This window comes from Corvus cornix, chromosome 1A, assembly GCF_000738735.6.
Source record: "Corvus cornix cornix isolate S_Up_H32 chromosome 1A, ASM73873v5, whole genome shotgun sequence".
Classification (NCBI taxonomy): domain Eukaryota; kingdom Metazoa; phylum Chordata; class Aves; order Passeriformes; family Corvidae; genus Corvus; species Corvus cornix.
Window position 1 is genome coordinate 71,273,871 of NC_047057.1, and position 22,566 is coordinate 71,296,436.

Genomic DNA, 22,566 nt, shown 5'->3' on the forward strand with positions numbered 1-22,566 from the left:
CTCAATAGTTTAGAACTCAAAATGAGGGAAAAAAGTTGTTCTCGTTAAAAGGAATGTATTTTCAGATAACAAAAAGATTAATTTAAATTCTGGGATTTGAGGGCTAGCATCCCTTCTCTTATTGAGGTTATTATGAGATATCCTGAATATGAGATTGCAAGAGGCTATGATGGTTCTGACCATAAAACTCAAGTGGGATGACGGCTTCTGCAGCTATCAAAGATTTGATAGCACATAATTTTCTGGCTACAACACTACCAGTGTAAATTCTCCATGTCATTTTTTCTCTTGATTGCTTCTTCACATTTGTGATTAACACATTCTCCAGCATCTCACACATATTTTCACTTTGACTGCATCTGTAGCCAGCCCTGTGCTCCCATAGTCAGTCTGCTGGCATAGATGGAAGGGATACATTAAGCTCTCCTTGGAGATACTCCAGGTTTGCAGGGATAGAACCATAAGGAGAAAGCTGGCTTCTACATCAACAAAAAAATCAATACAGAATGTGGAACTCCTTGTGGTTGGGTTTCATTCTTGAAATGTCATGTATGGACCTTTGTTTGTTGACATACCACGCTGCACATTCATGAAAACAAGATGTTCCCTTGTCACTTGGACTATCATGGTAAGACATTTTAAATAAATACTTCACATAATTTCAGAAACAGATGTTAGACAGTAAAATTGGATGTTTGCTATAGAAATGGCCAAGTCCCATTCAGCAGTGCTTGGAATTTTCTATTTTGTGCTTCATATTATCAGCAGCAATGCATGAAAACTCAACAGCTATTACAACCTCAACTTTTCTTTTGAAACGTATTTATCTTTAAAATTTACGAGTAGAAGTGAGTATTTTTCAACACACTTAACTCTGCCTTTTCACTCACATGCCTGCTACAATTCCACATCCATGTATTTTATATTTTCTGCCTCTTCAGTGGGTTTGTTTGCTCTACCATCTCTCACAGTGGCTAAGAAAGTCTAAAAGGGACTCAGCCTCAATTTTGCTTCTCTTAGCAGTTCTATCCTCAGTGTTGCTCCTCATAGTACTCCTAGTTAAGTATTTGTGTACTTATAACTCCATATTGCCCCTTCCCTGATTGATTGAAATGGAGTATGTCTGGTACCTGTAGCAATACATTTTGAAAACTTACCAGTTCTCAGTCCAGTGGCAGCAGTAAGATTAATTCAATTTCTTAATAAATCCCATTGTTTCAGTTTGTTTATGTGCTACAGCCAACTTTATGTTGCCTGAGGTAGCCAGGGTTAGTGTGGTGTTAATGGTGTTAAGGTCAGAGATACACAGTAGGGCCACAGATGTACAGTGATATCTCAGAGCTGATTGTTACTTTTTTAGAGGCTATGTAGACATTTTATGGAATAAAATGGCCTGAAAAATTCTGGTAAGAAAAAAAAAAAAGGGCGAGAACAATTAATAAAAAAAACTAATTAAATTAAATTTTACATTGGGATTTGTAGACTTTTCTCGGGTCTTGCTGTTCAGGATTTTCTTCGTACTTGCAAGGAAAACTGCACTTAGAATACCCTCACTTTTAACACAAGGCAAAAACATGACAGAGATTTGTCTCTCAGTGATAAAACTAGCAAAAATAGAACACTTACGATAACCCTGTCTTTGAAAAACATCACTCAAAAGCCCCCCGAGCTCCACGAGCATGTTGCAGACTGCACATGTCACATAACTACAGACTATGATATTTTTGCCTGAGGCTCCCCCATTTAACAAAGGGAAACACTGCTTTCAACAAAAGATGCTATTCTAGTTATGTGCCCTTTTACCCTGTCAGAGAAACAGCTGGTATCATAAAGTCACAGCTAATTTGTATCATGTCTGCACTAACAGTCAGATTTAGTTTGTATCAAACTTTCAAAGTTGGATTTAATACCAGTTGATGGATGACAGCTTTTCTTGCCTCCCCCCTTCTCAAAACATATTTAAACATTGCCTCCCACATTAAAAAGCCCTCCCCATATTCAAAATACAAATGGAGTCTTTTACATGTTCACATAACCAAAATACATGTTAAATATAAATGTTTAAAACTAGCAAATTGAAAAAATCCTAAAGAAGGGTGAGGTGAATATTATACCAGCAGTTCTGAGGTTCGGTGACAAATAAATTGTGCTTTAAGACAGACATGTGGATACCAAGTGTAATGGAAAAGAATTTTCTACAACAAAGAGCAGAAAAAAGCCCTGCCTCAGGTATTCTCTTGCAGTTTGGGGTATCTGTTCTCCTAAAAAAATTTCCAGTCTGCCTGCAGAGACTGTAAGGGCTTTTTCAAGGTCAGCACTCAACAATTTAGGGAAGACCAATTTAGTGGGGGTTTTTTTAGGAGACCTGTTTCTCATTTAAGCTATTAAATGTCATCTATTTCCATTTTAAGACCCCTGTAGCAGAATGCCTTAACTGCATAAAGGGACCCCAGTGAAAGTGAGAGTCAGGCAAAAGACTTCACAGGTCCAAACCCACAGAGCTCACGTGAGAAAAAGTTGCAAAAATCAGGCTCTTGTTGGAAAACAGGCATGGGGAAACTTCCAGAGGGTAGGAGTTCAAGCTCAGTTCCTATCAACATCCAACAGTTCTGGTGTGCTTCTGAGGCAACCTCACCACAACACCTGAGTATACAACGTGAGCTGCAGACAAGATACTCTTAGGAGATTTCAAAAGTCTCACTTCAACATGATATAGAAGTATTTGGCTCTTTCATTCTGTGATCTGAAAGCATCGTCAAAATGCAGGCAAGGAAAATCTTTGTGATGCTGCGCAGTATAATTATTATCAGGGGTCTGAGTAATTGGCCCCATACATCACAAAGAGATTGATCTGCTCTGTGAAGTTACACACACCAGGGGAACAATGGCCCTGGGAGGTTCAAAGCAGCAGTATCAGAAAAGCAGTTTTAAAGTGACAGGAGAGCTTATTGTGATGGAGCTGAGAACGGGAAGCTGTCAATGAAGACTGAAGAACCCCAGCTCCCAGCCTATCTTTCCCTCAGCACATGCATTTCCTGACTTAGAAGGGTAGCCCTGCACAGAGGACAAAGACACAGCTTCTGCTGTGCCCAGGCTGTGCTTGGCACTGCTCTCTGATGGACTCCCTGCCGCTGGACAGACCAAAAGCGCAGCATGTTCCTGCCACATCCTCTCCAGCGAGCTCTATCTGCTCCCTACCTACTGGGAAGATGCAAATAATCATCTCCACGCCCTTCACTCCGAGCACAGCAGTAATTCTGCCCTTACATATGATCTTTCTGCTTGCTCAGAATTTTTATAATAATTTTTTTTTTCAAATGTTCTTAAACCTCTATCTGACAAGGCATGGTTTATCAGAAGCAGATTTCTCTTCAGCTACTCAGTGTGTCCATTTTACTATTCCTAAGTACTGTAATTTCTGGAAAATAAAAAAATATTCTTCATCCAAAACTTGGAATGAGTCACAACAGGTTTACTTGTTTGGGTTCACCATTAAATGAAGAAAAACTGCCTGTATCTAAATGATGCTCTGGCTTCGTTTACAAAAGTTGTAACACCTCTTCAGCAACCCAGGGTAACAAAAAATCCACCAGGTTCTCATCTCTCACAAAAGAGCTTTTCCCAAAAAGTGGCCCATCTGTACTCAGAGGTCACCTGAGGTCCCAGAAGTCACAGGGAAACTCAGGCAAGATTGAGTTCTGCCCGTCCTTTTCCAAGTAGGGGAGAGGATGGATAAGAGAAGGAAGAGCATATGTTCATCTCACTTTACCTCATCACAGTAGAGCCATAGAAAATATCTTCAGAGACTCTACAGAAATGCTTTCAGGCTTGATTATTGGGGAGAAAAGCCAACCAAACCCATTCTTACACAATGTTTCCTAATGGCAAACATCTTTCAACAGAACAAGCATTTCCAAGGGAAAATAAAAAGCAATCATCACTAGCCAGTGACTTTGAACCTTAACCTTTGAGGGTAGCACTTATTTTTGAAAGTAATTAATATAAGCATGTCAGATTGCCTTCCACAGTCAGGTTTGACTGTATTCAAGAACTAACAGAGGACTTACAGGACTGTCATGATAATACTGAACTGTTACTGCCTTTTATACTCAGATAAAGAGATGTGTCTCATTTCCAGGACAGAGATAATGCTAGTGTTTTTCCTCTCCAAATGAGTGTTTTGGTCCACACCACTTGCTTTAATGATTTTCTAAAGGCAACTAATGGCCTTTTCCATGGTATTTTCATTCACATCCCCTAAAACCCATCCTCCTGTTCATCCAACTTTGCCATGTGAAAGGGGAGGTTAAAAATGGAAAATATGATCAGATTTTTCCTTTACTTCTTTGGGACACAATTCTTTTGTCACCTTGACAAGTACTGGGCACGCAGCAGAGGGACTCCAGCATGAGAGAGGTGGCACTTACCCTGCATCCTACACTGGCAGAAGATGACTGAGTCCCTGGATTTTCAGATGCATTTAGTGAACCAAAATAAGGAACCAGCCCCAGTTCAGCCTCAGTTTTGAGGGGCTGAAGTGCCTTCTTTCAACACCACAGCCTGCGTGCTCAGACCTGTCTCCACATACAACTCCAGCAGCTGAGGTATCAGAAAAACTCTGGAGGGCAGTCACTGCTCTCTTTGAATACCCTATCCTTAGCACAGGGGAAAAGAGCTTCCATTTCTGATCCCACTTGCTTTTGGACACTATGGCCTTCTTTTCCCGGATTCATATTTTGGAGGAAATTAAGTACTTCATAAATGCACTACTCGTGGGAGCATGTGGGAACTTAGACATCTCATGGGAAGAAGTGTTCCATGGGAAATTTTGGAACATTTAGGCTGGTTCTGAATCAAAAAGAAATCCTAATTTTGAAACATCAGCATTTCCTACAACTGGAAATACCAGATTGCATCTGGCTTCAGTTCTGAATACACCCCCCAACAAAGGCTCGAAAGCAATGCAGAACTGCAAAACAACAACCCGGGCTGAGAACAGCCTGCAACAATTATCAGCCCATTCAGCACTTGCACAAACCTTCTCAGAAGTGTAGACAAAGTTAAATTTGCTTCCCCAGGGACGATGACAAAAGCAGCTGAAATAGGCCCGGACCCAGGAATCCTGATAGGGAGGGAAGGCTGCTTCTAAGGGAGCTGCCTCAATGCTGGGGTGATATTTCTGACCCATCATTCTGCTGTCACAGGCACTGCCTAAACTTTGAGCCAGGCCACAGTTTGTCTCCACAGTCTGGAATTTCCGTATATTGAGGGGCTAAAGTTTACACTCATTATAAACACTTCCTTTAAATGGTTTGTGAGCCCTCACTTGTTCTGGCAGTGAAAGAACAATGTTTGTAAAAACATGTCTAAGTCTTCCATGTTTTAAATAGTGAGTAAACACAGTTACTTGGTCTCTCACCTACTTCTCAGAGCCTGCTTGCTCTAAAAAGAAGACACAACAGGATAGTAGCACACCAGCATATGATCATAACACAAGTAAATATGATTTAAGACTCCCATTGCAAGAAAAAACTTGCTAAAATGCAGTGGAGAAATGGAACTTCTAAAAGAATGGCCGTACGCTGACAAAATAATTACTGTAAACACAAAGATTTTGAGCTGAAAGTAAAATTCCATGTGAAATGCTTTAAATCTACTATCAGTTCTGAACAAAGTAATCACCAGTGTCAGTGACACCAGAGGGACAGGAGCCAAGGGTCTGCTGCAGGGCTCTCCACTGATTTTCAGAGGAATTTGGATCAGTCTCCAAAGAAATAAGAAAACACACAAGAAAAAAAAGCCTCAAAACCACCCCCCAACTTCTGAATACCACAGGAAAGGAAGTCTGAGGTAACTTCTTTGATCATACTCACAGGAAGGCAGTCAGAGGAAATATTCTGAGCTTTTCAGTAACAAACCAGCTGCTTGATGAATCAAAATGACGACTCCAGAAAAACGAGGTGATCTCTGTACAAAAGCAGGAAATAAAGAACCTTATTTAGCAAAGGCATAATTACTCTGCATTCTTCATTCTTCTTCCATAAAGTCCTCTTTAATGACACTCCTAGAAAGTTTTGGGGTTTTTTTTAAATATGGAATAAAACTCAAAAAGTTTGCAAGACACCAACTAAACCCACTGTCAAAAGCTCTAGAAATTAGAATTTAACAAACGAGATTCTGATTTCCCAAAATCTCTTAACGAAGTCAGTCACTAAAACATCTTTAAGAAGTGAAGCTGATACAGACTTGCTGTTAGTACAAGATGAAACAAACTCTCTGACCAGCAGTGAGTTTTCACAGCAGAGCCAGGTTTCCAGCACACCCCCCCTGAGGATATAGGATATTCCCTGCAATATAAAACATGTTCAGGAAAGTACTCTGCAAAAGCAGATAAACAGTAAAATTACAGTCTTTAGATGATATGAAACTATTCCATTTAATAAAACTTAAAGTCAGTGCTAAGAAATGGGGAAAGAGTTCATAGTTGAATTTCTGTGGGCAAACTGAATTCATTGTTCAGAAGTAAAGGTACAGGAGAAAAAACCCCTTAGATCTTTATACACACAGCAATCAACTCTAAACAAGCCAAGGACAATCAAAGCCATCTTAGAGTCTGAGGAAGAGTCCTCTGAGAATGTTAGCTGGCTCACTAAAAGGGTTGCCATGCATTGGATGCCCACCCTGACACAAGGACAGCACAACAATTTGTGGGTGATCTGGTAGAAACCCATAATGGACACCAGGAAATGCAGTAAGAACAAGCTTCAGGGAACTGGGGCACTTCCCCCTGAAGACAGGCTCTGCATTCAGCTACCTCTTGGTAGTATACAAACATGCCAGAGTAAAAATAAAAACTGTGAGCTTTCTTTAGAGAGCCTCTCGTGGTCTGTTCTCTTTAGAACCAAGGGCCTTCACACTGAACATCCTGATGCCAACTGAGGAAATGGATTCTTTAAAAATCAACCTGATTTCAGTTATTTTAAGATAATAGCATGGGGTTGGTATTTGCATTAATTTCTGGTTATTCACTGGAAACTCAGACTTTTGATGACTCAATGCAAATGACTGTTCTGCAATTTCAACAACAGTTTTACAGTCTGGTCTCTAGGTTTTAAGACACCCATCGCTGATTTACATTATTGCAAATGTTAGGGTGGCCAAAGCCAAGAATTTGATTCAATGTATTAGGAGTTTCAGTATTAGATTCAAGAGATCTCAACCCCCATTTGATGCTGAGCATTATTATGCATATATCACATAAGAAAAAAGAACAATATTAGAAGACATCCCTGATTATCAAGGTATGAAAAGAACAACCAAGAATTTCAAATCATCTTCCTCTCCCTGGCTACACCAGCTTACAGCAAGAGCAGACCAGGCTCTATCAGTCCAGAGCTTCAGCTCATGAATAGCAAGGCCCTTCCAGGGCACTGAATTAATTCCAACTTTTCCACTAACTTGAAAAGCTTACTTTGCCCATTTCTATTTTTTTAGCAGGAATAACTTTGAGACATTCAGATCATGCTTTTGGAGGATCCTGGGTTGAAAAGTCCTTTTCTGCTTCAAACTATTTGTTCTCTTTCAATCTCTTCAAGATTTTTAAAATGGAGACAACCCCCAAAAATTTTTCATTTTCTTCCCCACAGTCATGAAGACATTTTCTGCTGTTCTCCTTGTATTTGCTCTGATCTAAACTAACACTTTTCTGAAAGTTCAACATAACTTGTGATATCAATAAAATGACTGAAATACTCCCTCACAGTGTTTGCCTTCCAAAAGAGCTTCTATCTCACCACAATTCCATTGTAAGCTTACTTTGAGGGGCCATGAACAATTTAACAAACAGGTTATTTCCATACAACTAAAGCATGAAGGAAGGTCAGGCCCAGGTCAAAAAAAACAGACTCCATAAATCCAAACCCTCCAATCCAACAAACATCCCTCAGGTTTGGACACATTTTGGGCTGTAATCTTCAGTGGTAAAATTGGCACCATTTTTACTGATTCTTCAGTAAAAAAATTCCCCTGACCATAAACTTTGGGTTCATGTTCTGCTCTCATTTGTACAATGGCATGAAGAGCATCCCAGACCCTGGCACACACCCAGCATTGCACATTCAAGCACTCAATTTCCAGCTCACACGGGCACTAGATTCCCAGATAACACAGGACAGTAGCCATTAAATACAATTTTAGTAACAGAAACACTTTTATCGGAAATTCTTAAAAATGCTTGATCAGTACTTTGTGGCTTAAGAAACTCAGGAGTTGCTACTCCCTTGATTCTGAAAACTGGGGAAATCAAATCACATCCAAGGTCATTCAGCAGTTGAGCTACAACATTTAAGTGTGGGTTGGGGGAGTTATTAAAAGTATATGCATGCACACCCAAAGAAAAGCGTAGTTTCACTCCCCTCTCCTCTGTTAATGAATTTGGTTCTGTTACACCTGGCAGTGTATTGAATGGAAATAAAGTTATGGAGCCCAGTCACCAAACTCTGTGTTGCAGGTATTCCATTTTATCCAAGAGCTCAACAGCTAGGGCTGTGCCAGGGTTCAGCTCTCATCTCTTCTTCCATGGAATTTAGCTTACATCTTCCAGAGGAGACACTCTAGCCCTTCCTCCACGCCCTTTCCTGACAGTAGTGGTGCCAAGAGTATAAGGGGAACTGTAACACTCTAGGCTAGAGGTCCAGTTAGCTCCCTATCCTGTCCCCAGTAGTGATCAATATCAGATGTTTAGGGTAGAACATAAGGACAGGGAAAGTACATAATGATGCTTCCCACAAATACTCTACAGCAGCTTATGACTTCCAGAATGCCTCAGCCAAAGGTGGAATCCATGTATTTACTGATCTCCATGGCAGCTTTTTTCCATTAGGTTCAGCAGCTGCCAACACTGAACAAAGCCCCGTGCCAGAGTGCTCGCTCACCTAACGCACAGTTAGCTCTGGTACGGACGTAGAGAGTGTCCAGCGCTGCATCCCACTCAGTGGAGCAATCCCAAACCTGACAGCAAGACGGTTAAAAAGCTGCCTTGGAAATAGCACACCTGGGTCTCAGTCTCACTTACATATTTAATCATTTAGGAAAATGAAATGAGATCAGTAGGAGAGAGTGGGAACATAAAGAGTAGTTGAAAAGTGCACTTGAGGGTTCTTTGTGACAAAGAAGGTGACCCAGTCTACCTACTGGGTTCTGGGTTAGCAGCCTACTATATAAGAGAAGGACTCATCCTCTAGTCTGTAAAAGCAGCAAACATTTCACAGAATCACAGAACAGTTCAGGTTAGACCACACCTCTGGAGATCACCCAGTCCAATTCCCTGCTCCGAGCAGGCTGCCCCAGCATCATGTCCAGCTGGGGATTGACTGTTCCCACGGATGCCAACACCACAGCCTCCCTGGGAAATCTGTTCCAGTGTTGATCACTTACAAAGTTCTTCCCTACATTTTAATGGAATTATTTTATTTCAGTTTCTCTCTTTTTCCCCTGTCCTTTCCCTGGGCACCATTGAGAAGACTCTAGTTGGGTTGTTATTGTCATCTGCCCCCCCCTCCCGTGGTGACAGTCACAGTGTGTGACAGCCATAGAGTGGCTATTAAACTTGAATCTCATCCCAGTTACAGCTAGGCATTTTTATCCATAGATTTCAATATTGGCTCTTGTGCAAATTATTTTTTTTCCCTCAAGTAATGAAAATGACAGCAGGAAACCACTTTTTTTTGAAAAATAGTCTAGGTGAAGTATTTCTTTGAATAGACTTCTTCCAAAACTACTTTTCTGCTTTTGAGGTTTATGTCGTCACTGTTCTCACGTAGTTTATTTACTTAGGAAGGTATAGAGGGAGCACATAAAACCTTTCCTTGGATGTGCTATGTTCATGAAGAAGGCTCTTCAATACAGAATTTGGCAAACAAGTGTTGCCAGCAGAAGAGGGGACAGGAAGCATCAAACCCATCCATCACTAGGATACCCAAAATAGGTGTCCAAGGAATTTGTTTTCTAGCATGACCTAGAAAGGGGAGGTGTGTTGACACATGTGAACTGCTCACCCAGACACAGGCAGATTATCAGTACAAAACATCAGTGCTCAAAGTAAATAAAAACACCTCATGCAGCAATACACTTAAGTTTAAAAACCATAGACAAATCCCACTGGCTTCTGGCTAAGTACACATTTACTGAACACAGTTTGCTGTACCTGAGCTCTGCCTCCCAGAGGGTTGCAGCCATCTCCTGGGGAAAAAATTGTGAAGGACAAAGATTTTCCCCTTCCCTTCCACCACACTGCTAAGATCCTTTTAATGAGAAACTCATCCGACCTCCAAAGTTTCAGAAAATGACAGATTTCCCCTCCACCATCTTAAAATGCCAGTTCATCCTTACGTGGACTTGAGCAGCAGGACACCCTAATATTTTGGAGAAAAGTCATTCCTCTTACATTCACAAGGATACTCTCTCAACAAAAGTGAACATCTTCCAGATACAATGACTGCCCTACGTACAGGCTTTCATTCTGCACGTCCTGGCATGGAACAGGAAAGAAAAAAAAGTGTTTCCTGAGATTAAACACAACCAAAAGGAGGACTAGGTACAGCTCCCACTGAGCGAAAGTAGACTGTGAGATCTTCGCACCGTTATGCCTGAAAGCAGAGGCTAACAAACAAGCAAAGTATGTGTGCATCTGAGCAGATGTGGGCTGGAACAGCATCCTCAGCCATGCAAATATAGCACTTGTTTCCTTCTTTGGCCACGTTTGTGCTACTAAGCAGAAACCATTTGCTAACCACACAGCAGTGGCATTCACATTAGCAGAAAACCAGACTCCTCATCTCTTCCTGCTTTGATCAGCAGTTACTGACCACAGGAATAAACAGAGGGTTGTGTTCTTCAGTTGCTCCAAGCAGGATCTGCTGTTCTCACATGGACATCAGTGACAGCAAGAACAGGCCAAGCCTGTTCCAGAATAGCCCTTTGTCCTCATGCAAACCTCTCTCGCCAACAGAGGAGCGACACGCACGGCAAGGAAAAGACAGCTGAAGGAGGGTATTCCCCTCTCAAATTGTGTGTTTGGAAGCACAAACATTTTAAAATTTAAAAGCCAGAGCTTGAGATATCCCTGGTTTTAATCTGGAAATTGAACATAAACTCCCCTACATCACTGGCAGTGGATACAGGCATGTCTGCTACAGAACGTGCTTCTGAGGGAAACTATTTACTGCTAATAAAAAGTCCCAAATTCCTTGCAAATTCACTGCCCCTTTCAGAAAAGGGTTCCAGAAAGCTTAGAGCTTTAATCCAAATTGTTAATAATCCATGAAGAATACTGCATAATAATTCAGAAAATAGTCTCTTCCAACAGACAGTAAATGGAAACTGCCTGCTTTAAAGCATATTTTGACAGCTGCTAGCATCATTCAACATTTCAAATAAAAGAATCTGCTCAAAAGAAACAGAGTAAGGAAGTGAAAAAATTTGAAACAAGAAAAAGGTCTCTTGTGAAAAGCTCTGATTTTCTCCTCTTCTGTGTCGTCTTCAGCTATTGAATGGAAACACACTGGTGGGTTGGGTGTCGAGAGAGAGGGGACTGCAGGGAAAACTCTGTGAGTTGTATTCTTTTCAGCAAAGTTTAATTAATGGCATTTCTGAGAAGAATTTTGATTGACAGGATTAGTGCCAGCACTAAAAGTTACTATTTGTGGATCCTGGAGCTCACAGCTCCCATAAAAATAAAACAGTTCAGAAAAGAGCTTTGTTGCAAATGAAGGCATTCCCTCAGCAGGGAAGGTTCATGTGAACCTCTTCTGTGGCTTCCCTTCACATGGGTATTTCTGTGGAGATAGGATAGAATAAAGTCCCAGGAGAACACACTTCCCATGAGGCAAAAGGTTTGATTCCATTTTCTAGGTTAGTCCTTGGGGAAGGGTTTCTGAAAGGAGTCAAAATTAAACCCTAAGAATGAGTGTTCCCAAGTTTCGTGGAGGGAAACATTTGGTTCCACTTTCTATTCTTTTGGATTTATTTCAGCTTTTAGTTCAGACTAAGTTTTAGCTTTCAAATTCTTACCTCCTTCCTACTAAGATAATCCAGTATTTTCCTAGTGACACTCAGCTCAAAAGATTTCAATTCTCTAATTGCCTATAAAGACTTGGGACAAATTATTAAGTTGACCACAAGCATTGCATTTTATTTTATCATTGTCAAATCTTTAAGTACTACCTCAAATAAACCATTTTTTAGAAGGAGTAATGCATTGCATGCCAAAACAAGAAACTGAGAATAAGCCAATGCTGCTCCACTGCAAAAACAAGGGAAGGACACAGCATTCCAGTTCCCACAGGAAGCACACACCAGTTTGCTGAACCATCCTCCAGAAACTTTGAAATGGAAGAAAAGAAGAAAAAAAATTTGATTATTTTCACTTTCTACATCCCTTCTCTATCACCTTCCTCAAACAGGGTAACATAGTTCAGACCCACTTACTCTATCCCAGAAGTTTTCATGCACCTCATTTGCATCACATCTTAACATTTCTGCCCCATTTTTTCCTCTGCTCTTCTCCTGCTTTCCTGCCCATTGTGCCTCCCCCACTGTACTGTTCTCCAGATTATTTGTTTCCTCCTGTTCACATTCTTGCTACACCAAACTTGAACCAATCCTCTTCCTCCTACTCCTTATTGTTATTGTCCTGATATTTACTACCTCTGATCCTATCAGTTTGGGGTTTTTTTCCCCATAAATCTCCAATATCTCCCTTTTTGTGCCTTAAAAATGCTTGGATAACATTATTTCTTCCAATTATAATCACTCATCTTGCCTTTCTGCCTTCTGACTGAAGCAAGATGAACAGAGCTAAACTTCCACAGAGGAAAAGTATCATGGTGCACCAGCATGCTGCCACTTATTCAGGAATAATGCAAAAAAACAACACAAAAAGCTTTTTTGAAGTGGCTTTATTAGGTATGGAAAGCTTGCAAATCAGGCATCACACAAAGACTGTCCCAGTAGTAACATTATTGGTGATTAATACATATATCTTCTTCCACAGTCTGTTTCCAGTGACCCAACAAACCACCACTTTTATTCCAGCTACTACATTTCTGTCTGGGAGCAGCTGGAGGTTTGATGCTTTCAGCTCCCACTGCTGCTGGCAGTGGTTAGTAGGGATGACTGGTACGCAAACCTTTAAGGCCACAGCATTACTATCTCAACTTTAATTAGCTTAAAAACACCTGCAGAAAGCAGCAGATACACCTGAATACTCAAGGGACTCGATGTCCACACGAATACCGAAATTTTAGTCCACTCAGGAAAGCAGACTGATTGTCACACACAGGCACCATCACCTCCACCATCAAAGTAATCAGTTTTGTCACCACGTGCTGCAAAGTGGATCATCACCCTGACTTCTTCCCGTTCTGCCCCATGGACAGAGGAAATGAAGTTGCTGGAGAAGGCATGGCAAGCACGTCTGTTTTCTAACTTTTCACTCAATGTGCAAACACAAAACCTGGCAGTTTGCAATACATCATCTAAAGGAAAACCACCGAGGCTGCTTGTCAGCCTTCAAACACTACCTGTGTGCTCAGTGATACCTGAGCTTTGCCAAACCCACTCCATTTATTTTGATGAACTACAGCTCATAACTTCAATATGCAGTTTTAAATCTCTCCTCACTTGGCAGCCACATAAACAGCAAGGAATGTGCACATGAAAAAAAAGTTATCCTGGTCACACCTATTACTTTTCCAAAAGGAAGGGCATGCTCAGGTACTGTAGATGAGAATCTAGATGACTGAGCCCCAGCTACTTGTTTAGACTGTTAGTCTTGCTTTCAATGGTAGGAAATATTACAAAAAAATCCATGTAACACATACAAGCTAAGTGCAAATGATGAAAGAAATCAGCAATGGAAAAGAGGCCAGAGAGCTGTTGTGATGGAAGAATAGCAGCTGGGAAAACTGAAGTCAACCCAGCTATGTTATTTTTTAATTAAAAATAAACACAGCCTTTGTTGCCAAGGGATTGGTTAGCATTCCATTTCAAAAGAAAAAAAAAAAGGAATTTTGTTTTACTTCATTCTCATTCCCCTCCTAACCTCCCTCCCCCCTCTCTGTCCCCTCCTTCTCCCCCAAAAAGTATTTATAGATTTTGCAAAAAAAGAGCATGGTCATAAATTTTAGTTCAGTCTGCAACACCACACAGAATCACCTATTTTTAAGGCATTCTCTTTCTCTCACATCAATGCCTCCTTGACTAAAAATAGTCAGACTATCATTTTAATTTTGTTAATTACTTTGTCTTCTGCTGCTGAGGTCCATGCTAGCTGTACAAGTATGCATGACTAAAGTGCATGTGTGTGAAGGATAAAAACCCTGCTCGGACAGCCCTTTTAATGAAGACTTCAGCAGACCCGTGTTAACCCTTCCAAGTTCACCCTTGCTTTTCTTAACACTAAAGAAGCTTTTCCTCACATCTGGTTAGGGGTCTGTCGTAGTTTCTATGAAATCTGCTTGTGTCCAAGACCAGTAAAGCCTTACACTGTTCCTTTGCAGTCCTCACTTCACAATCAGGAGCGTGGAGTCACTAGCAGAGAAAATCCAAAGAATCCAAAGACTCAGTTCAGGATTTTCACACATTCCAAGGCCTCAAAGGTTAACTATTTTTAAAGGCTGACTACCTCATTACCCTCTTTCCCCATAGCTTTTCATTCATTCATCTTACACGTTTCTTGTGTGCTTTTATTACGCCTGACCTCAGAGAAGGTTTCTGCTCCCAAGGTTTTTTCCACACAGCTTCCACATCACAGCTCAAAATCTTATCTGGCATAATCAACTTCTGTTTTCTCTCTTCAACATCTGCTTTGCTAGTTATACATCTTATTTAAGACATTTTAGACCATTATTCATATGAAATACATATCCAGAGGTAGTAGCAATTGCTCTGGTAAAATACATAGAAGTTGATGGGGCAAACCTCCCTCAAACCATATCAATGAAACTGATGTTTCCTGTAGAAATATCCATCTTCAGCTGAGCAAATATATCAGTTCTTGTTGAATCAAATAAAGATCTATCTAATATTTCGTCATTAAGCTAAGTGGTGAGAAAAAAGAATTGAGATGAAGTAAAAAAAATTGCATGTACATCCTGCATCTCAGGTAAGTACCATCATGTCATCAGCCTAAAATGGTGTTCAGGAGTGGGATTTGTTTGCTACCTGGACTATCTGGAATCACTCCAGTTTAAGAGAATGTCCACTGAAAAAGGGAATGTAATTATTCAATTATTCGTTCAGTGCGGAGCAACTACAAGAAAAGTTTCATGACCAGTAACAGCAGGATACAGGATGGCAAATGCACCCACATTTTCACAAGACAAAGACCCAATAGCCACCCCAGCTGCACAGAGTGGCATTTCAACCTTCAATCCTGCAAAGAGATCTGAAAATGGATTAGACTGAAAGCGTGTCTCTTTCTGCTTTCCTATTTAACAAGGCCCTTCTGTGCATCCCAATGAATTTTCAGAAGGACTTCGAATTCATGAAAATTTAAAGACAGAAATAATTTTTCACCCAGCTCTGGTCAGTATCTGCTGACTCACATCCAGATTCCTCTAGTATTTGAATCTTCCATTGACTCCAGAGAAAATTTGTGGTTGACCACAGAGCATAAGCTTAGCTAACTAAATACCATAATGCATATTATTTGCCATGCGACAGTAAGCACAGGGGAAAGAGGACACTGGGTTGCAAAACATTTTTCTTTAGGCTTTGCATACTTTTTGGAATAGGAAAGAAAACCACATTAGGCAAAGCAATGTATTTGTTTTGTCTCAAGGACATTGGCTCACAAATAAATGTTACTGCAACTAGTCAGAGTTCAAGTCGTTGTTGCCCAAACTATAAAAGAAGAAAAAAAAAAAAAAAAAAAGGAAAAAGACAAGGCCTTTGGAAATCAAATGTTATTCCTTATCCTGAGAAAATATAAATAACTCAAAAATTTAGTGACCAACATTACACAACAGAATGAATTCTGGGTATTTAAGCATCAAAGCAGAGCTGAAACGTTCTGTGAACATTAACTCTGTTTGGTGGCAACATAAAATTGGATTCAACATTAGAAAATAAGAGAAAGGCAGTGAGAGGAAAAACTTGGCACTGGCAGACCCTAAGCACACTAGGCTTCAGCCTCCTTGGGTTTTACACCAATTTCCCTAAAAGAATAGATTTTAGTTGAATTAAACATGATTGGAGGGATGGCTTTATCTTTCAGATGCTTACTTGCTGCCAAAGTCTAGGGTACATGAAAACAGAGAAGTCAGAGAGGCTTCTCAGTTAAATTCTTTTTTTATTTTCCAGATAGGGCGACTATTTGACTACCAAAGTAGAAACCTCCTAATTCTTACTGCAGAGCAGGATTCTATGATCCTTCTCACAGTGTTTCTGCCTTTCTTCAAGATCCGCAACAGCACAGTCTAAAAACCAAACCAATGCAAAATCTTTGGGAGGTTCCTTCCGCTGCCTGTAAAACAGCAGGGGGGTAGGTACAATGACAAATTCTGAGCAGGAGAGGGGAACCAAATTAAAAGTCAAAAGTGCAAGGGGAAGACAGAAGATCCTGCCTAGAAGGAAAGAGTTGTAATAAACCAAGAAATGCCATCAGTCTTTTTATTCAGAAGAAGAATCACAGCAGCAAGAATAACAGTGATTTTGCTGTTTTAAAAGGCTGGGAGGCTTCTCTCACCAGCACTATTTTGTCTTTTACATCACAGACCAAGCAGCTAAGCCACTGAAAATGCAAGCATGTGCCAAAATGGGCAAAGCATTCAAGACCATCCACATGTCCCGTCTTCATCTGGCAAACAGAAAATGCAATGCTATTTACAGCCTTTTGATATTTCTTTGTTTCTCATGGGAAACTAGTTGATGTTGTCTATTGCCAGCTCTCATTGTTAACAACACTCATGGAGAGTTTATTAATTTTTGTGTGATGCCATTTTTCCAAAGCAACCTTTCTATAAGGGTCACATTAGATTAATAAACAGTAGAAGTATCATATAGACATCAGGACTCATTCACCAAGTGGAATTCAAGAAGACTGATGCTTAAATTTTACGTATTTCTTATTTAAAAAACAGAACTCTCTTGTCAGCCTCAGGATTTCCTTGATCTTTAAGTTGCAGAAATATACAAAACTAAATAATAGTCGCCCACTCCACTAATTTCTCCTATCCCATAATATACAAAACACAGTTCAAAGAACATTTCTATTTGAATACGCTCCATCTTCCTTTCCCAGTCCTGAAAATCTGTGAATGAAGTAGTTCATATGTGAAATGATACCTATATTCATCCACTCAGCAGACGCCAAGTTAACACTCCCCTCAACTGCAAAGAGGGACTATTTTATCCGGAATGGCAGAGCCCTAGCCCATCAGAATTGCCACATTGTGACAATGGCATGAAGTTACCACCAGTTTAGGTTCTTTTCTTTTGATATAAGTCAGAGAGAGGATCTCTGCTCTCTACATCCCTCAATGCTTTTCAATTTATTAGGCCACACTACCTATTGCAGCTTACATCTACTTTATGAACACTTAAAATAACACTGCCACCTGTAGCTGAGTGAAAAAAGCTGACGGAAGGAATAGCTGTGGAAACAAATCTGCCCTATGCTTTAGATAAAAACACACCCAGAACACACAGCACGAGGAGGAAAGAGGACCTGGAAGATTAAAGCAAAGATGTTAAAAACAAAGTGAAGCAGTGATACGTTGGCATCAAAGAAGATGTAAAAAGATGGGCAGGATGATTGGCACAAAGGGAATGAGGCAGGTTTAGCAATAGGCTTGAATAGGTTCCTTACACCAGAGGCCCAAAGCAGCTCTTACAGCACCTCCAGTTGTTGCAGCTGCAGGTGTCACTTCAAGGCATTATGACATTATTCTTTTATATTTGTAGGATCCTCAGTGGTGCTTGTCCCCTCTTCAGTCACCGAAAGGACAGGTAATCTGCACTGCATGATTTCACATCTAGTAAAGAGGCCCACACACCAGCAGAGAAGGAATCTGGGTTGATTAACTCTCAGATAGGAGGAGTGCACCAAAAGCCTTTTGATAACAAATACTTCATGCAACAAGGCTCACTCTACCTGTGTGTCCTGAAACAGGAGGTTAAAAAAAGATAATCAAAGAAAGGGGGGGAAAAAAAGAGAAGAATGAGGGTTTGAGAAGTTAAATGGCTAGTGCTGTAGCTCTGAGTTTAATCTACAAAACAGCTTTCATCAAAACAATTAGATTGTTCTCCTCTGAGCCATTCATCATCTCAGATATTTTTCTAATTTTGACTTCTACCCACTAGAGATCAGAAACCTTCTAAAAAATTATCATCTAGGGATTCCTCAGCCGGAATTTGGACTGCCCTACATAATTCCTCCAGACAGTGCTCCTTGACTTTTTCCCATAGACCTCACCATTGCAGTGCAATGCCTGGAATGCCAGCACCATGCTGCAGAAATTGGGCAGAGTACTGGTGAGAGCAGCAGCAGCTGTGGCAGCCCACTGAGGCACAGAACGACTTCCAGTTAATGTTTGGCTACTTTGCATTTTCCATCCAGGGTGCCAGAAGGGACAGTAGTTTTAGTGATCCTTCTAGCAGCAAATCCCCAGTCCCAGTCATGGCTTTGCCCTCGGCATATTTGTGGGAAATCAGAAGAGCTGCATTCCAGCATGAAGAAAACACAGTTGAAACTCCACACAGAGAAGGCTTCAGGTAATACTTTATTATCTCTTCACCTGGCTAAATCTTTATGGTTTCTTGCCATACACAAGCACAAATATATCTCTACTCACTTTTAGTCAACATTCAACCACACTGAAGTTTTTGCTTCTGTCTGTGCTATGCAAAGGATTTCCACTGCACTAAGGAGTGATCCAAAGTATTCAATCTCACAACAAACCTGTGAAGGAAGGAGTCATTTCTGTTCTCATTTTACAAAAGGCTGATAATAAAAGAGGGAAAATAACTTGTACAGTCACAGACATGTTCTGTGAATGAAGAGTTTGCACGGGGGCCTCCCAGTGTGTCAAACAGTGAAACAGCTTTTTTATTATTATTATTTGGTTTTCTTTACAGGGGAAAAAAAAAGGCCACTCTCTCTGAAAGAAACAAATTATTCATTTCCTAGAAACACAAAACTGGTTTCTGTCAAATTCTTTCAGTGGTATGCTCTGAAAAGGGAGAGCGGGCAGTGACAAATGAGGCAGAAGATGATAAACTGCTGACTTCTCCAGAAATAGCAATTCCATTGCTGTCAGCTTGGTGGCTTGAGCCAGAACCAAAGCACAAACCCTACAAAGATTGAAGGGCCTCTTTATACAACCATAAATGACATCTAAATCTTTTAAAATAATGGGGGGAAGAGGAGGATGTAGAAAACAGAGGAAGCTTCAGACAAGTCCTGAGTACTGTCTTGTTCTAAGCCTACAAAACAGCAGCAATATCTTTAGAGCCCCTTTAGAACTGCAGTAGGATCACCTGTGCTTGGGGATTGACCAAACACCTCTGAAGACACTCCATGAAAATCTCCATGGAGTTAATGTAGACACAGATTTCTCAGCCCCCAAAGAGTGTAGCATTCTTACAACTTCAAGACAGATCTAACAGAACTTCAGAGAGACATCCAGGAGAATGCTGACTGTCCATAATAAATTTCTACTTATCTGACAGTCTTAAGAGTTCTTGAAATCAGGACACAATGCTTAAAATGTACCTATTCATTGCCTTCTTCATTCTTTCAAAGAGGAAGATACTCCCTGGGGGCATTCAGAAGAGGTACATGGTAGGTACATCTACACTCTGATGAAATCTTAAGTTTTCCTGGACCATTTGCCCTTCTTCCATGAGGTGTCCATGGCCTAAGACTCATGAGCAGACCAACCAACAGCAAGCCAAGCTGTTCTATTCTTAGGACAAACACTAAAAACTTGTTCCGTTCCCAGATGTGCAGATTCCTCTGTTGATTGATTTGTCTCCATTTTTAAATACCTGTCCCAATACAGACTGCCTGATTGTTCATAGCAGTGATGGGTTGGTTTGCTCTCTTTGGTGCCCTGCACACCACATCCCTGGTGACACATCCACAGCCAAGCAATAATGGATCAATTTACATCAATGTAAAATTTATTGCTAGAGCATAAAAGGGGAAAAAAAAAGAAATAAACAAAAACCCTAAACCAAAAACCTCACACATACAATTTTGCCAGTTCAATCTTGCCTTTACAACTGCAGCCTTTGACTAGTACACAAACAGCTTCTTCTAGGAAGAAAAAGCTGCACTACTTCAATGAGAAGTACAATTCTGAACAGATGCAGCTAAGCCCTGACAAATCCCTGGGTAGACGTAGTTATTTCAGTTTGAGAGCTTAGAGTGTGACTGGAAATCCGAACACTTTGAAGATGACATAAATCAAAGTAGCCTCTCCTTCAACGGGATGATTTCCTCTGCTTGGAGTCCCTTCCACTTTGAGAGAATGGATATAAATTAGTCACTCAAAGCAACACACACTGTTCACCAGGATTATGTGAAGTACTTTTTCTAAGGAGAGAAAAATGAGCTTTTTTCCTCACGTCTGCTTGTACAACTCAAAACCTTGTTATAACAACATGATGCTGGGTGACTACTTTGACTGTAGAACAGTGACAGAAAATCAGCTTCTCTCCAGTTTAAATGCAGAGGGAAACCTCAGCACCATGGCAGGAGGGAAGTGTGGTGACACAGGACAAACCCTCTTGTACTCACAAGCTTGTGCCAATGGTGGGGGTTTCAGTATGTGTTTGAGAATGGACCTACAGGCTATAGGATTCATGGGTGATTTCCAGTTCTGCACTTTCTTCCACCTCCACACCAGCATCATTAGGGCAACCAGATGATTAGCTGTGTTTCTTCTGGGATGTCTTTAGATGTGTCCCATATGAAGGTAGCCAGCTCAGCTACCAGAACAGAAGTCATTTCAAGAATGTGAGCAGTGGGATACAGCTGAAGAACTGCTCAGTCTCAGCAATACAAACTACCATGGCTGTGCAGCTGCTCCCCCAGGAGCAACAATCCTGGGATCACTCTGTACCAGAGAGGAACTACAGCATTATGCCTGTTCAGCTGGTCTGAAGGGTGAGAACACCTTTTGGATCTTGTTCTTGCAACAGTTTTCCCCTGCTCTTTCCTCTACTATGAAATACCAAACACCTCACAGACAATGCAGTATGAGAGGCTTGCCACGTGCTTTGCACAGTCCAAAGACTGATTTCCAGCCTCCAGACTAAAAGTGGAACTTGTCCACAAGACGTAAACTGAACTTCATTTATATACTAGCATCCCCACTGGGGGTATGGTGCTCTACGTATTATCGTATTCACTTCTAATAACTCCAGAGAATAATCCCTATTGAGGCCTACAGATGGTTGCATCAAGTAGATAGACATTTTATATACACTGATAAATCTTACAACAGATGTAGCACAAAAACAGTGTGCAAACATACTATCTTCCATAGTCCAAATAAAGTACAGCAGGACACTTCCTCAGATAGGAACTTTTCTGTGGAAACTAGTCCTACTGAGATCAGGAAAAATACACATTAATAAGGTTTTGCTCTAAAGAATAAGCTTCAGTGGTACACTGATAAAAATGCATCTACTGGAACAATTATTTTTAAAAACTCAGCATCTTACAAGGAGCTGCTCTAATTACTGCCTTAATCAACATCATAACTTACAATACAACTGGCAATTAACATATGGTAAATAGCATCTGCCAATTAGACTATCATGTGCACTGTGCATCTGATTCCTGTTTTCACTGGAATGCAGCTATTAGTGCTGGAACTTGTCCAGAGTCTCTGCTTTGGCCTCTAATGCTCTTTAGATGAGCAACCCTCAACTTTATGCAGCAGTTAAGAGGAAGACAGGATTCCTGCACACATGAATTAGGTCATAGATATGAACCTTGAAAGGACATTCATTAGTCATTTTTAGAGCTCCGCTGCTTTAAAGTAGAAGAAAATAAATCACAGAATACATCCACTTCATCACTGCATAGTGTCATCACAGACAGCAAAGTTAGAACTGTATTAATCACACATATCCCACCATTTCTCCCTTTGTTCCCTGACCATCCTTTCCCTTTTCTTCCTTCTTCTTTGCTAAACTTCATAGACTGGAAAAAAACCACAGGCACTTTAATTATTCAAGATCAAATCTCTGCTCTTGTCAAGTGTCTTTTATGGATGGCTAAGGATTCCGCTTTCCAGGACCACCTATATTTGCTCAGCATCTGTTAGGACAGTTTTGCAAGCCCACAGTTTTTGCTCCTGATGAAGCTGCAATACCCAAACACAGAGTGCTCAGCAAGTCACAGAGGTAGGAGCTGTGAAGCCCCCTAAACTTCCTGCACATTGAAGAAGCACAAGACAGTGAGGCATTCTAAGTAACTGCATGATCAAAGCATGAAGAAAAAAGGGAGCTATCTTAAAAAGTCTGTAAGGGTCGCTTTAACTTTCTGAAATC

The 22,566-nt window shown here is 40.7% G+C and overlaps 1 protein-coding gene across 5 annotated transcripts in view; it reads right to left on the bottom strand.

Moving 5' to 3' along the window:
- The window catches only part of CALD1 (caldesmon 1), a 177,252-nt gene that overhangs the window by 100,658 nt on the left and 54,028 nt on the right, over window positions 1-22,566 (bottom strand). For all 5 annotated transcript variants that reach the window (XM_010404166.4, XM_010404168.4, XM_010404164.4 and 2 more), the window contains one exon: window positions 5,874-5,967. The gene's annotated coding sequence lies outside the window, so the exon portion shown is untranslated. The remainder of the gene's footprint in view (window positions 1-5,873; window positions 5,968-22,566) is intronic.